General features: G+C 34.8%; 1 non-coding gene across 1 annotated transcript; it reads right to left on the bottom strand.

Moving 5' to 3' along the window:
- Positions 1-13251: 13251 nt before the first annotated feature.
- LOC128286306 (small nucleolar RNA R71) lies at positions 13252-13357 on the bottom strand. Its single transcript, XR_008276849.1, has one exon. It is a non-coding gene; the product is annotated as a small nucleolar RNA R71 (small nucleolar RNA).
- Between the last annotated feature and the right edge of the window lie 429 nt (positions 13358-13786).

The following is a 13786-nucleotide window of genomic DNA, read 5'->3' as shown; positions in this document are numbered from 1 at the left end:
GTAAGTACTTTAAGTGCGATGTATTTCATAGTGGATTTTAAATACTTACCAATCGATCGAATGTTTCTTATGAAGGTTAGAGTTTTGGAGCAGTTTGTGGGTGTTAAGTCAGTCGGGTTCTGTGATTGTTGGATTGGTAAGTGTCAGTGAATTGATCAAATCCTTTTCGATATTGTGGTTTGGAATAACGATGAATATAGGCTAATGAGGGGTTGTGGTTGACCATAGGTTTTCAATCTCAGAAGTGGTTCGGCTACGACATCACATTAGGTGTGTAACCATACTGTTATAAATGTAGATCGACAAAAGCTGAAAAAGTATGACTGTTGACGCTACACGAGTGTGCGATTATTCGTGTGGTAAATTGAATGCATAAATGTAAGCGTTGGACCATAGAGGCCACCAAGAGCTGTTTTGTGGGCTTGGGCCACGTTGGGCCAAAACGGGCCGTGCGAGGCCCACGGGCTTGTGGGCCCTACATGGGCAAACCACACGGATGTGTGGCGATTATTAGGCCAGGCTGTGTAGTTTACACAACCAATGACATTTTTGGGCATTGTGGGCCACACAGGTGTGTGAGCCCATATGGGCCGCACAATGGGCCTTGGGCCCATTTTTCACTATTTGACTATTAAGGTTGCACAGGTTGCCCGAGACGACTATGACCTTCTGTTGGGTCAGTAAGCGTACCTGAACCCTTAAGTGATAAAATGATGATTTTTCCCTTATGTGATAAAATGACGATTTTACCCTTATGTGATAAAATGACAATTTTGCCCTTATGTGATAAAATGACGATTTTGCCCTTATGTGATAAAATGACAATTTTGCCCTTATGTGATAAAATGACGATTTTGCCCATCTGTGATAAAATGATGATTTTGCCCTTATGTGATAAAATGATCGAAATACCCCCATAGAATAAAATGACTGTAATACCCTTGCAAGGTAAGATAACTGATTTGCTCTGCGATGTGTATGACTGTATTTGAACATGCCACTATATATGTATGTTGCATCCATGTAAGATATTATGATACGATGCATGACATGTTGCATGGGGTTGGGATTGTTATTTTGAAGGAAGTGTACTGTACTGATATGGTCACACGGGTCGCACGAGATGATTGTGGACCTAAGGTTGCACAAGTTGCACAAGACGACTGTGGACCTACTGATGGCTTTAAGCCTATTACTGGCAGCTCTACTGCAATTACTGATTAGTGTCGCAACCGATGCTATATTTGAAGTGTAGGAATGGTGGGTCGATTTTATCCCCACATGGAGTGTAAGGCTAGACGGAGTGGAGTGTAGAAGATGGATGGGTAGGATTTTCTATTTGCATTCTGCAGTGATTACTGTTACTGCATTGATCATGGTTACTGCACTGATTACTTCCACTGCTACCGTTACTGTAATGGGCCAAGGCCCTAACTGATATTGAACTATTACTGATAAGGGCTTAGGCCTAGACTGTGTTGTTCACTGTTTGTTTATTATTGGGATTACACACTGAGTTTTCGTAAACTCACCCTTCTGCATTTCTGCGCAGGAAATCCTTAGGCGGATCGGCACTGCGAGGGACTCGAAGGTGGCCACACAACAGCTGACGCTCCCAAATTTGTCTTTTAATTTATAAGTAGTTTAATTTGGGTATTTTTATGTAATAAGGCCTCTTCAAATTTTTAACGTTTTAATTTGGGGTTTTATTTATATTGATTTATAACTGCTAGCAGTAGGACACAGGTTTTCTAAAGATAAATGTTTTTCAAAAATTCCATGAATATGTAAACAATTTTAAGAGCTACTGCAAGAAAACAACGTTTTAGAAGTAAACGCTAGTACGCAACTGTTTTAAAAAGCTTCCACTACAAATGAGATTTTGAAGTTAATAATGTTTAAAGTAAATACTTTTGATAGTGACACAAGTTTTAAAATCATCTTTTAGATCACACAAAGAGGCTTGATAGAAATTGGGCTTTGCAAACGATCTCATGCTTTACGAAAAACACTTCAATGTGACATAGCCAAATTCAGCCATAAAATCCAGGCTGGGTTTAGGGTGTTACACACAGCTCGTGTGAGTATACCTATTTCACAACTCGTGTGAGCAACTATGTTTATGAAAGGAAAGTTTATGATTATATGATTAACACACTTTGTGTAAGCTATCCCACGTATCCAATGATATTCTAAACGATTCAACGGGCGTAAGGTTGAAAAAATGGGTAAATGTTCAATATGAACCAAGGAATGTGTGTATGAAATATATTGAAATGTTGAGCTGCATAGAATCTTATTATATTATGATGGATGATAAATCCAATTGAACCATGCTCAAGTGTAATGGTTATCCATGTTAAATTCATATGAATTATGTGCAAGTATGCTAACATGTTTATGTTGGTGCTTAGGCTTATGCAAACCTAAAGGTTGGATTATGCCATGTTAAATTTTAATGTTATGAAATGAAATGGTAATTTGTGTTTTATGTTATACGAACTCACTAAGCATTATATGCTTACATAGTCTCCTTTCCCATGTTTTATAGATAAACAGAAGCTCGTCAAAGACTTATCACACCATCCAGTGGCTATATCGGTAGCTTTTGATGTTTTGAGTCATGGTTATAATGGCATGCATAGGTGAATTATGTTTGATGGTCTAGTTGATATGTTTGGCATGTAAATATGTGGTTACATGGTTGATGACATTTTGACATTTTGTGCTTTGACGTCTAATGTTGAAATGGTTAAGTGATGAAATGTTCAAAATTGAATGTTTTTAAGTTACGAGTTTACGATAATGCTTTGTAATCCTATTCCGGCGATGGATACGGGTTAGGGGTATTACATTTTTATCCCTGGCAATGACACCAAAAACTTGTCATGTTTGAATTTATAATGCGAATGTGCAACTGTACACGTTGAATCAAGTAATAAGTGATGAGCGAGTATCAACTCCATATGGATCAAAATTGATTTTAAATAATTGGTTATGCTAATACTTATGAATTTCACTAATTAAACTATGCAAAATAAACAAATGAAAAATTGATAAAAAGAATTAATGAATGCATGAATAAAATCAATTATGAATAAAAAAATGCTAAGCCAGTTGAAATGCTATGGCAATTCTCAAAGAATATGTAGGGAGGATTTGTATTGTTAAATGATAAGGGTTGGAATTACTTAGGCTTTATTCTTATACCAATGCTATGGTAATTCTCGAATAATACGTAGGGAGGATTTTTATTGTTAAATGATAAGGGTTAGAATTACTTAGGCTTTATTCTTACACCAACATAATGCCATGGAAAAATCTTGACCATTCTACTGTTCAAGGATTCATTACTACAATTTGCTTCTTTCAAAAGCTAGACTTTGAGCTACCATTCTGAGTTTCTTTGTATGTCTATAGGATTCAAGAATGATACCAAAATTGTTCTTCCTTTCCCTGTACAGATCGCAACTTCTATGTCTATAGTGCAGCAAATATTCTTCTGAATACTTGCATGTATCAACTGATAATAATCTAATCTAATTAATATTTTTAGAATTAAATCAGATCTACTAACATATTATACAATCATCTATGTCTAAAGCTTGCATGCATGCATTTAAAATATATACAAATAGGATGAAATAGCATTCTACTCAAAATCATATCAAGACATTATAGATAATAAAAATTAACCCAAATAGGTCCAACCCAATGAGATTTATCTCATGAGTTGGACATTCAATTCCAAAAAAAAAAATCATTCAACACCATCATTCAAGTTTTCGAATTACAAAGTTCAAATAAGAAAATAAAGACAGAACAGCAGAAAGCTCTCGCTACTCCAACTTTCACTTTAATAATAAGATTTGATGAAAAATCCAAGGTAGATTTCTCTTCCTCTTCCTTGTGGCTATGACTTTTCTACTCTGTAAGCTACTACTCTCTCCTCTATTTTTTGAGATTTCAATGAGAATCTGATGTAGAGAGAAAAATTGCTCTCTAATTCTTCTCTCTCCAAAAATCCTTTCTCCTTTCTTTTTTTTTCTCTTTCCTCTTTTATAGGGTAGGTCCCTCCCTCTTAGCACAAACCTTTTGCTTCCTTTTTTTATGGTGGTTTATCTAGTACAAGTATAGCTAGCTGAGAGTGACGTGGACTGGGTGTTGCGTCACCTTCCTGGAATTACCATAGCATTCTTGTTGGCAATCCAACCAACATTTCATCATGGCAATATTTCACTTCTTTCATTTTCCTACTCTTTTCACACCTTTATTCTTCATCCTGCACTTGCTACCAACCACAACCAACACCTTTCTTCCCCAATAATAACAGTAACAGATAATAACATTTATAGCACAATCCAGGCTTTGTTATACAATGTTCTAAAAATATCCTAAAAATACAAACATATTTATTTAATTACAAACAATTAATTCACTCTGGAGGTTTGAAATATAACTCTTTTCAAAAGTTATCAGTTACATAATACTCAAAACCACCTCTTACACTAATGCTCATAGGGCCACATACGTTAGTGTAAACAAGTTTAGGGGTTTTTTGGCCCTCGTTCCTTTTGCATTAAAAGATATCTAAGTTAACTTACCTTCCAAGAAAGATTCACATTATGGAAGATCAACTTCTTTAAGCAAACTTAAGATGTTTCCTTTCACAAGTCTATTTATTCTTCTCGATTAATATGCCAAGTCCCAAATGCCAAAGGTACGCCTTATTAGAGTGAGAAGTTTTAAGTCTTTTATTTGATATTTCAGTCTCAAGCAGTGTGTACATCTTTAGTTTGATAAAATAGAGATTATTTGACATTCATCCATTACAGATAAGTTTACAATTTCTAAATATTGTAATTCCATTATTAAAAGTCACGGTCAAGCCATCTTTGTATAAACATGAAACAGAAATTATGTTTCTTTTGAAACTTGGTACATAGAAAATTTCTTTTAAAATAATCTTTCTAAAATTATCAAAATAAAAATGTACATCTCCCACTGCTTTAACTACCATACTTGTCCCGTTCTCGGTCCGCAACAATAAGCTCTTAACTCTAAGAGCTTTTATCTCCTCGAAGAGAAACACAGACATGGTTATTGGCTCTCAAAATAATGACCCAGTGGTAGCTAGGTATTCTTTCCACTCTTTACAGTTTACCTTGAAGTGCTCTTTCTTACTGCAGAAGAAGCATTTAAACTTAGATAAGTCTTTAAGCTTTATGGTTCTTTTCCTTTCCACTTGTGGTGGGCCAAAGACTTTAGCCTTGTCTTTCTTATTGTGTGTTCCCTTCCCTTTTAAGGAAGAAGTGACGACTATATTTGCTTCTGATTTTTAGGCCGGTTGGCCATTGTTCAATATGAACTCATAAGATTCTAACTCCTTCATGTGTTGTGTAAGCTTCAGGTTTTTGTTGTCAACGTTATAAGCAGCTCAAAAACCAGCAAAATCAGTGGATAGGCTTTTGAACACAATCTCTATTTGGGAGTTTTGGCCCAAATTGGCCTTACTATCCACAGCCTCGACAAAGTAGCTTATAAGAGTGATCGTATGGTCTTTGACTAGAGTCTCAATATAACAGCCCGATTTTGGGCCTAGTCGGGATAATGGTTTCGGAACCATTGATCAGAGATCAGAGAAAATATTTTGATATTATTTTATGTGTTATAACATGATTATATGAGTGTATGAAAATTTTGGTGAAATTATTTTAGCGATTCCATGCTTAATTGCGAAAAAGGACTAAATCGCATAAAGTGTAAAAGCCCCATTTTGATAGCTAAGGGTGTCAATTTTCCATGAATCATAATGTAGAGGTCTTTAAAGGACAATTAGGCCAATTTTAGAAGGGTGGGCGACCATAGGGGACAAGTTGGTCAAAAAGTCAAAAGTTTAGGTGGTTTGGTGACTTAATTGAATAAAATAAAACAAAATGACTTCATCTTTCCATTCTTTTCTCCTACCACTAAAATTTTCAACCATTAGATGTGTTTTTTAGATTCAAAATTTGAGCAGCTTTAAACATCCACAAGTAAGTGATCTTGATGACTTTTCTTAAATATTTTTGTACTTTTCAGACCCTTGTAGCATGAGCTTTCTAATGGGGGGATTATTTTGCAAAATGGTTGAAAGTCTAGGGTTTTTCCAAGAGAGAATTTAGGTTGTTTGCTGGATTTTTATGGAAGAAAATGAGTCTTGGATAGGCAATAAACAACTTTTGTGAAGAAGTTTTCATGGAAACCCTAACTAAGGACCATTCTGCATAAGTTGTAAAATAGGTGATAAATGTATGAAATAATGAAAATTGTGGACTACTTCTAGTATAAAAAGTATTCGACTAGGCTTGATTAGAGAGAAAATGCAATAAAAATTAAATTTTGAGCCTAGGGGTAAAATGGTCATTTTGTGAAAGCCTAGGGGTAAAATGAATTATAAATTTTTGAGTTTCTAGATTGATATGCTGATGAAATGAATGAATTTTATCAATATAGATCAAAAGAAGCGTGATTCGGGTCTTGATCGGGGTAAGAACAAAGTTTACGAGGATTAAGCTCATTCCCATCATTTTGTACCGAGGTAAGTACATACGTAAATAACGTGTCACTGTAGCTTGCTTTTAAATATTTTATTTTCACCATGTATCATAATTTGACTCGATGTCATAAAAGTATAAATAATGCGAGGTAAGAGTAACCTACGTTATGAACAAGTACGACAACATCAGTTAGATATGAGATTTTGTTGAACCTCGAAAATAGTATAGGATATAAAAAAGTAAGTCATCAGAAATTAAGTGGTCTGAACTCATGAGTTGAGCCTGAGTTCATAAGATAAGCGAAATATGTAATGTGGGTCCGGGTACTAACTTTGTGTGCATACCCGTGAGTAGCTCAATAAGCGGGCATTACATGATAGAGCTATAGGGTCTGGGTACTGACTTGGTAAAAAGGCCCGTGAGTAGCTCAATTATGCAAGTATTACAAAGTACGAGGTAGCTTTGGCTACTTGTATAATACTTAAGAGTAAACTATCTGAGTATTCATTGGTATTTCCGAGTGTTCAATGGGTAATTCGATGAATGGATTGGCAATACTTCCAGTAAGGTATGTCAATAGAGAGAATGGATTTGAGTTATTTTATAGGTAATTGCAGGTATGTATACTAAACTCCTAAATGAAGACCTTAGTATATGATGAGATGTAGTAAGTATGTATAGAATAAGTGAAGAGAAAGATAGTGAGATTAAAATGATATATCCTTTAAGTATGATAAACCACTGTTTTATGAATGTGTTTCTAATTACACTTATTTACATAAATTTACTTACTAAGCTCCCATGCTTACCCTATTTCCTTTCCATTTTCTTATAGTGCCATCAAAGTAGTTCGAGGATCGTTGCCTACATCGGAGAAGCTAGCCATACTATCCTTGAAGCACTTGGTATAGCTAGTTTTATCACATTGATTATGGCATGTATAGGAACTTTTGATTTTATTTTTGTGTCACATTGTTTTGGGGCCAAAGGTGATTACTTGTTTTAACATTTGACTTATTTTGTATAAGGTCACGAAATTGGCTAATATTGTAAGCCAATATATGAATGTAAGATAGTCTTTTATGAATGTGAAATTGTTGGCTTGGTTGAATTTATGAAATGTATATAGGTCTTAGCTATGGTTGTTGGTTGATAAATCATATTAAGTTAGATTTTGATATGTTGATTGGTATTAAATTGTGTTTCAAGGTGGCATAGGGCTTTGTAAATGGCCTTATATTGTCCACACAGGTGTGTGTCTAGGCCGTGTGTGACACATGGCCAACCCCATGGGCATGTTGTCTGGCAGTGTGTCCCCTGCACGTAAAAGTTTCAAGTTAGTATGCATGGTAGTAAACACATGGGCAAAGACACGGCTGAGTGTCTCAACCGTGTGGAGGACACGGCCTATGGCCACAAGCTGTGCCTTGGCCGTGTACCCCTTATTGAATACTGACGTCAGAAATAGAATGTCAAGGTTTTTAGACACGGGCTAGGACACGGGCGTGTCATGGCCGTGTGAGGGACACGGGCCATAGACATGGGCGCGTGCCAGGTCGTGTGAAAACCCCTATAGGTTTGAATTTAGAATTTAATTCACACGGGCATAGGACACGGGCGTGTCGCTTGATGCTTAGACTGTGTGCCTTACACGGGCCATTAGCTCGGCCATGTCTTAATGACCACACGGGCGTGTCGCCCATCCAAACGGGCGTGTGCTCTATTTCAAGGGTTAGTTTTCTAAAGTTGGTTAAGGACCCGAGCTGGTCCCGAATGATTTCCAATTGACGTTTGAGGTCTCGTATGCAAATGTTAAGGAGTTTGTATAAAGTTTTAAAATTTATCAAGTCTTGATGATTCGAAAAAGTTGGAATGAACGTGTTTAAGTGTGGTAACACCTCGTATCCTATCTCGGCATAGGACTCGGGTGTAGGGTGTTACACTGAAGCTTTTGTTGGTCATTCATTAAGCTAGCTATAGTAGATTGTCGAACCAAGGTAGCTTGGCCTCCGAACATGTCTTCTGGCTTATCTAGAATAGCTTTAGCAGCCTTATAGCTCTCCAATTGCTTATATAAAATACTGGTCACGCTTGCCATCATATAGCTATGAGCTATGTCAACAAACTCTTTCCAGTGTTTTCTAGCCTCAGCTTGAATGGCTGAAGAGCAACTTAGTATCAAGAACTGTTTTAAGTTTCTCACAGCGTAGGACAGTTATTAGTTTCCTTTTCCTTTCATTACAGTTGTTTCTATTAAGTTTGTTTTTAGTTAGTATGTTCAATAAGGGAGTTGGTGCCATTTTCAAACCTTAAAAAAAATCATATATTCATATCTTTGTATGAAGCAAATGTTTGAAAATGTTTTGCAACATTACAATATGAATTAAGATAACACATGTGCCTTATGTTAAACCTTGAAAACATTTGTGAGTCATTGCAGCGATAATTCCCATAGCCATTGAATCAATGCACCATGGAGTGATCGTGATCAACTAGTAAGAACATGAATTTCCATCAAATTAGTACTAGAACCTAATTCCTTAGACATTCACATGTACTAATAATCATGTCAGTTGTGGCCATCATTATAACTTAAGTAGAACTTCGTAGGGAGTTAATTAACTAGAAAATATTAAGTGTATAACCATCAACTCAACACCTACCATGTCATGCACCACAAATGAGTCATCGTGGGACAATTTCATCGAGTAACATGCTTTGACTAGTTTCCATCTTTTGAAGATACAATTTCTTGACCTATTAATCTTTCGTAATTTGGTGTAGCAAATTAAAATAGTTTTCGTATTTGAGGAGCTTGAATACAAGCATTTTAGTTGGAATTTAGTTAAGTTTTCATACATTTATTTAATTCAATAAATTGTGTTATTCAAGTATTTTATTGACCTTAAGTGCTAAATGAGACATAAGGGTGAGCTAACAAATTTTTTAAGTGTGTAGGAGATTATTAGAAATTAGAAGGTGCATTAACTTGATACTGGTCGCTAGGTTGCAACACGGAGCATAGGATGTCACAACATAGGGAGTAGAATAAAAGAAGTTCAAGATAACCTTCAATGTCCTGACACAACCTTAAAATGTCACGACATACCCCTGAAGACACTCTTAAGTTGAGTAGAATAAGAAAAGTCTAAGACTGCCCTCAATGTCATGACACAAGACCTGGTGTGTTGCAGAATCACCTCTGTACGAGAAATTAATATGAGCCAAGGACGTTTTGGTTTGCACAATCTAACTTTAAGCTCAGGAATGGCAACTGACCTAGGGTTAAGGATGACAATTATTCAAAGTCTATAAATAGGCTCAGCTAACACATATTATATGGACCTTCGTTTTTATTGTATAATTTTCTCTTTAATTTTCTTTAGTTTTTCCCTTCTCTTAGGTTTTAGATTGTTTTTATTGTTCTTGTTATTTACTTTTGGGGAGAAATCAAATTTTGAAATTATTCTCAAGCTCTGTGAAGATTCAGCACTTAAATTCTATACAATCAGGCTTCTTCTAAACTCTATTCTTGGAATCGCTCTTTATGTTCATTCTTTCATTCAAGTTTATATTGTTTACTAGACCAATGGGGAACTAATTCTCCTATGGGAGATTAGTGGGAAGAGCTATGAATAATTAACTGCTTTGTAGGGATTTCTTAACAGATCAGTTGTTCAGGAAAGGAAGAACCTAAACCATAGATCTTACAACCCTAGGAAGTCATCAAGGTGGGAATTAACTCAAAATTGGTCTGGCCTATCCATGAACAGCTTAACCTTTAATCAGTCTAAACTATGAGGTTGGAAGATAAGTAGTTCTTGTCGACTCAGTATTTCAATGGACGCATCAGAAGATCCTGCTGAGGTATTGGCTAGTTGATTGGACAAGAAAACCTAAGACAACAATTTTTTATTGGAACGACGAATATGTGCAAGTGTAGACAATCGTATCATGTAATAAGGTGACAAGTAAATGTTGAGTTATCATACCCACAAGGATTGTGAAAGAAAAATATTTATGAAATGTAAATCAAACACTTTGGTGAGGGGAAAAATATTTTGTTTTGAAGCAGTGATTTAAAAATTACAAATTAACTAAGTAATAGAAATAAAAATTAAAAATTCCAATGCACAATTTCAAAAATATGAGTTTTAATCAATAGGATAAAATTGTGTTAGATCAATTGTATTCCTTAACTTGGAATTACTAAACTATGTTTATGTTGTTACGAATATTTTCACGGCAACTTGATAATTTGTTAACTACTGTGCATACACACTTACTAAATTAACTAATCTCTTGAACATTTTTCAATGACAATTCAAACAATTAATCAATCTTCATAAGTACATATAGGATTAAGTGAGGTAACAATATATTTCCATATTGAAATAATTTAATCACAATAATCTTGCAAGTTATGCAAGGTTAATGCACTATTTAATATCATCGGTAATTTAAGCCTCAGCTACCTTAGAAGATTAAACATGCACCAATTAAACATTTTGTCAATTAATTACAATGTAAATACACTTAATAATTAATTTTTACAATTTAAATACATTTAATAATTAATTCATTCATTATCTTACATTTTATAATGCAAGTATAACTAAAGCATGATTTTATTTAATTGAACAACTTACCAATGCCTATAACAACAAAAACATGATTTTAATAATTTAAGAGGATAGAATGCAATCAATCTAACACAAATTAAATTTGAGCCATTTTACTTAGAACAAGAACAACAACACAACAATCATTCATATTCATAATAACAAAATAAGCAAGAAAATTAAACATAGGGAACTAGGAAGCAAATCCAGGATTTCTCTGAAGCCAGACTAGTGCGCTCATTTTCTTCTCTACTTGTTTTATTGAACCGAGGTCTCTACAAATAATTGAATGATACTATTCCAAGGTGGAAGAAGGCTCTTTTTCAAGAGGGAAATTGTCAAGGGAAATGGGAAAATAAGAAAGGGAATGGAAAGAGAAAGTGAGTGAAATAGAGAGAGATGTGTGGGAATGAAGGTGTATGAAATGAGGTAACAAAGGTGGGTATTTATAGGTATGAATGTCTACTAAAAATAACAAATTATTAGTAGCCACACACTCTTAATTGGCCGGCCATACAACAAGCAAGTTTGAAAGTTTCAAACTTGCTATTTGAAGCTAACGACAAAAGTTTAAAGGCACAAAAAGTGGAGGGGTTTGAATAGAGTTTAGGAAAACTTTGAGGGCTGTTTTGCAAGAATAAAAATAAGAAAAAAATCAGCTGATTGGGTCAACTTATTGGATGGTTTTGGGCTGCCAATTTTCTTGGTGGATCAGTATTGTCTCCTTAGCATACTAGGCCACTTTCTCCTTCAGGCTTTATATTAATTTTTAACCCAATTAACTTTGGATAAAAATTAAATATAAAGTACATAAAATAATCATAATTTGAACCATCCTTGGCTAGGTGAAAATTTATTATAAAATAATTAAAATTCAACATGTTAATAATTTAAGTGAAAATTAATTATTTTATAATTAAATTATAAATTTCGCAAAAATAACTATGAAACCGCACAAATTAAGGCTCAAAAAGTGATGAAAAAGTCTATATTTTTTGTGTTTCCAATTACTATTACCAGATAGAGCTAATCACCGATGCCCAAATTTGATATATATTTTCTTATTTGGTTTCTTGCTTTTCTTTTATTTAATTTTCTTTTATTTATGTTCTTATTATTTTTATTATAATTTATCCAAAAGCCCTTCTTTTAATTCTTCGTATTGTAATATGATTAAAGTATTAATTAGATCTATTTATATTTAAATTAGGATTAATTTAGTGCTTGCCTCCTTTGGGTACGACCCTTGGAGTACTTAACAACTCTGTTGTAACTATATTACAACTTGATCCGTATACTTACGGTTACCACTTTTTCACATCTTTTGTGTAAGATTTCTACTCTAGATGTTGGTACGTCTGAAGGCAGTCAATTTGTTGGCGTCATTGTTGGGGAGGCAATGTCACTATATTAGTTTTAATTTTCGCATATCAAAAGAATAATTAGGAAATTTTTAGGTTGAACTTACAAATTTAATTTTCCTTTTCTATTAATCTTGCCTTTTTTGGTTTAGTGTATGACTCGTAGTAGCTGATTACATATAGAGCCAGCCATAAGTCTACAGAGAATAATCTGAAGAAATTATTCACAGCAACAGTAGATGCAAGATCCACCACTTGTTGTAGGTAGCGTACCATGTGAGAATTCGTTGTTTGATGAGGCTAACAATTTAGAAGATCCGCCACCACAACTACCTGCAAATATAAACATGACACGTAACGAAAGGACTTTGAAAGAGTATGTGCTACCAAATATGGATATGGTTCAAGGGAGTATAACGAGGCCAACTATCATGGCAATTAATTTCAAGATTAAACCAACTATGATCCAGATGATCCAGAACAATTTGTAGTTTAACAGAACACTGACTGAGGATCCGAGTTAGCATTTAAAATAGTTCCTCTAGCTTCGTGACACCTTCAAATACAATGGGGTCACTTATGACGCTATTTGTCTTTGGTTGTTTCCCTTTCCATTAATTGATAATGCCTTTTCTTAGCTAGATTCATAAACATCGGGATCAATTACGACATGGGACAAACTCGTAGTGAAATTCCTACAAAATTTCTTCCCCATTAGCAAGAAGGTTTAGCTAAGAAGAGGAATTTTTATGTTCAAACAATTAGAAGGAGAAAGTTTTCATGAAGCATGGGAGGGTTTTAAGACGCTAATTTAGAAGTGCCCATACCACGGATTGCTTGAGTAGTTATAACTGTAAATTTTCTACAACAGGTTGGATGTGTATTTGAGGTTAGGATTAGATGGAGCACCAGGGGAAGCGTTAATGAATAGAACGTACGAGGATGTATACGAATTGATTAAAAGTATGGCAATGAATTCCTGCTGGTGGTTGACTGAACGATACACATATGGCCAAAGGCCATCTACGGTGAAAGTTGTCTCGGAGGATGATATATATGAACAACTGATGGACAGAATCATTTAAATAAAGGATGAGAAGAGTGCACCACCTGTTTATGGAGGAGACAAACAGTTCTTCCATTATATTAATAATCTTACCAAGGATGTGAACTACATCAAAAATAGGGGTGGAAATACCTATTAAAATACATGCAATTTCAGACGAAGAGATCACTCGAACCTGAGATGGGGAAGAAATCTAAA

This window comes from Gossypium arboreum, chromosome 12 (assembly GCF_025698485.1).
Source record: "Gossypium arboreum isolate Shixiya-1 chromosome 12, ASM2569848v2, whole genome shotgun sequence".
NCBI classification, from domain to species: Eukaryota; Viridiplantae; Streptophyta; class Magnoliopsida; order Malvales; family Malvaceae; genus Gossypium; species Gossypium arboreum.
Note: the sequence above shows the minus strand (reverse complement) of the source record. Positions and strands in the feature narration are given on the sequence as shown.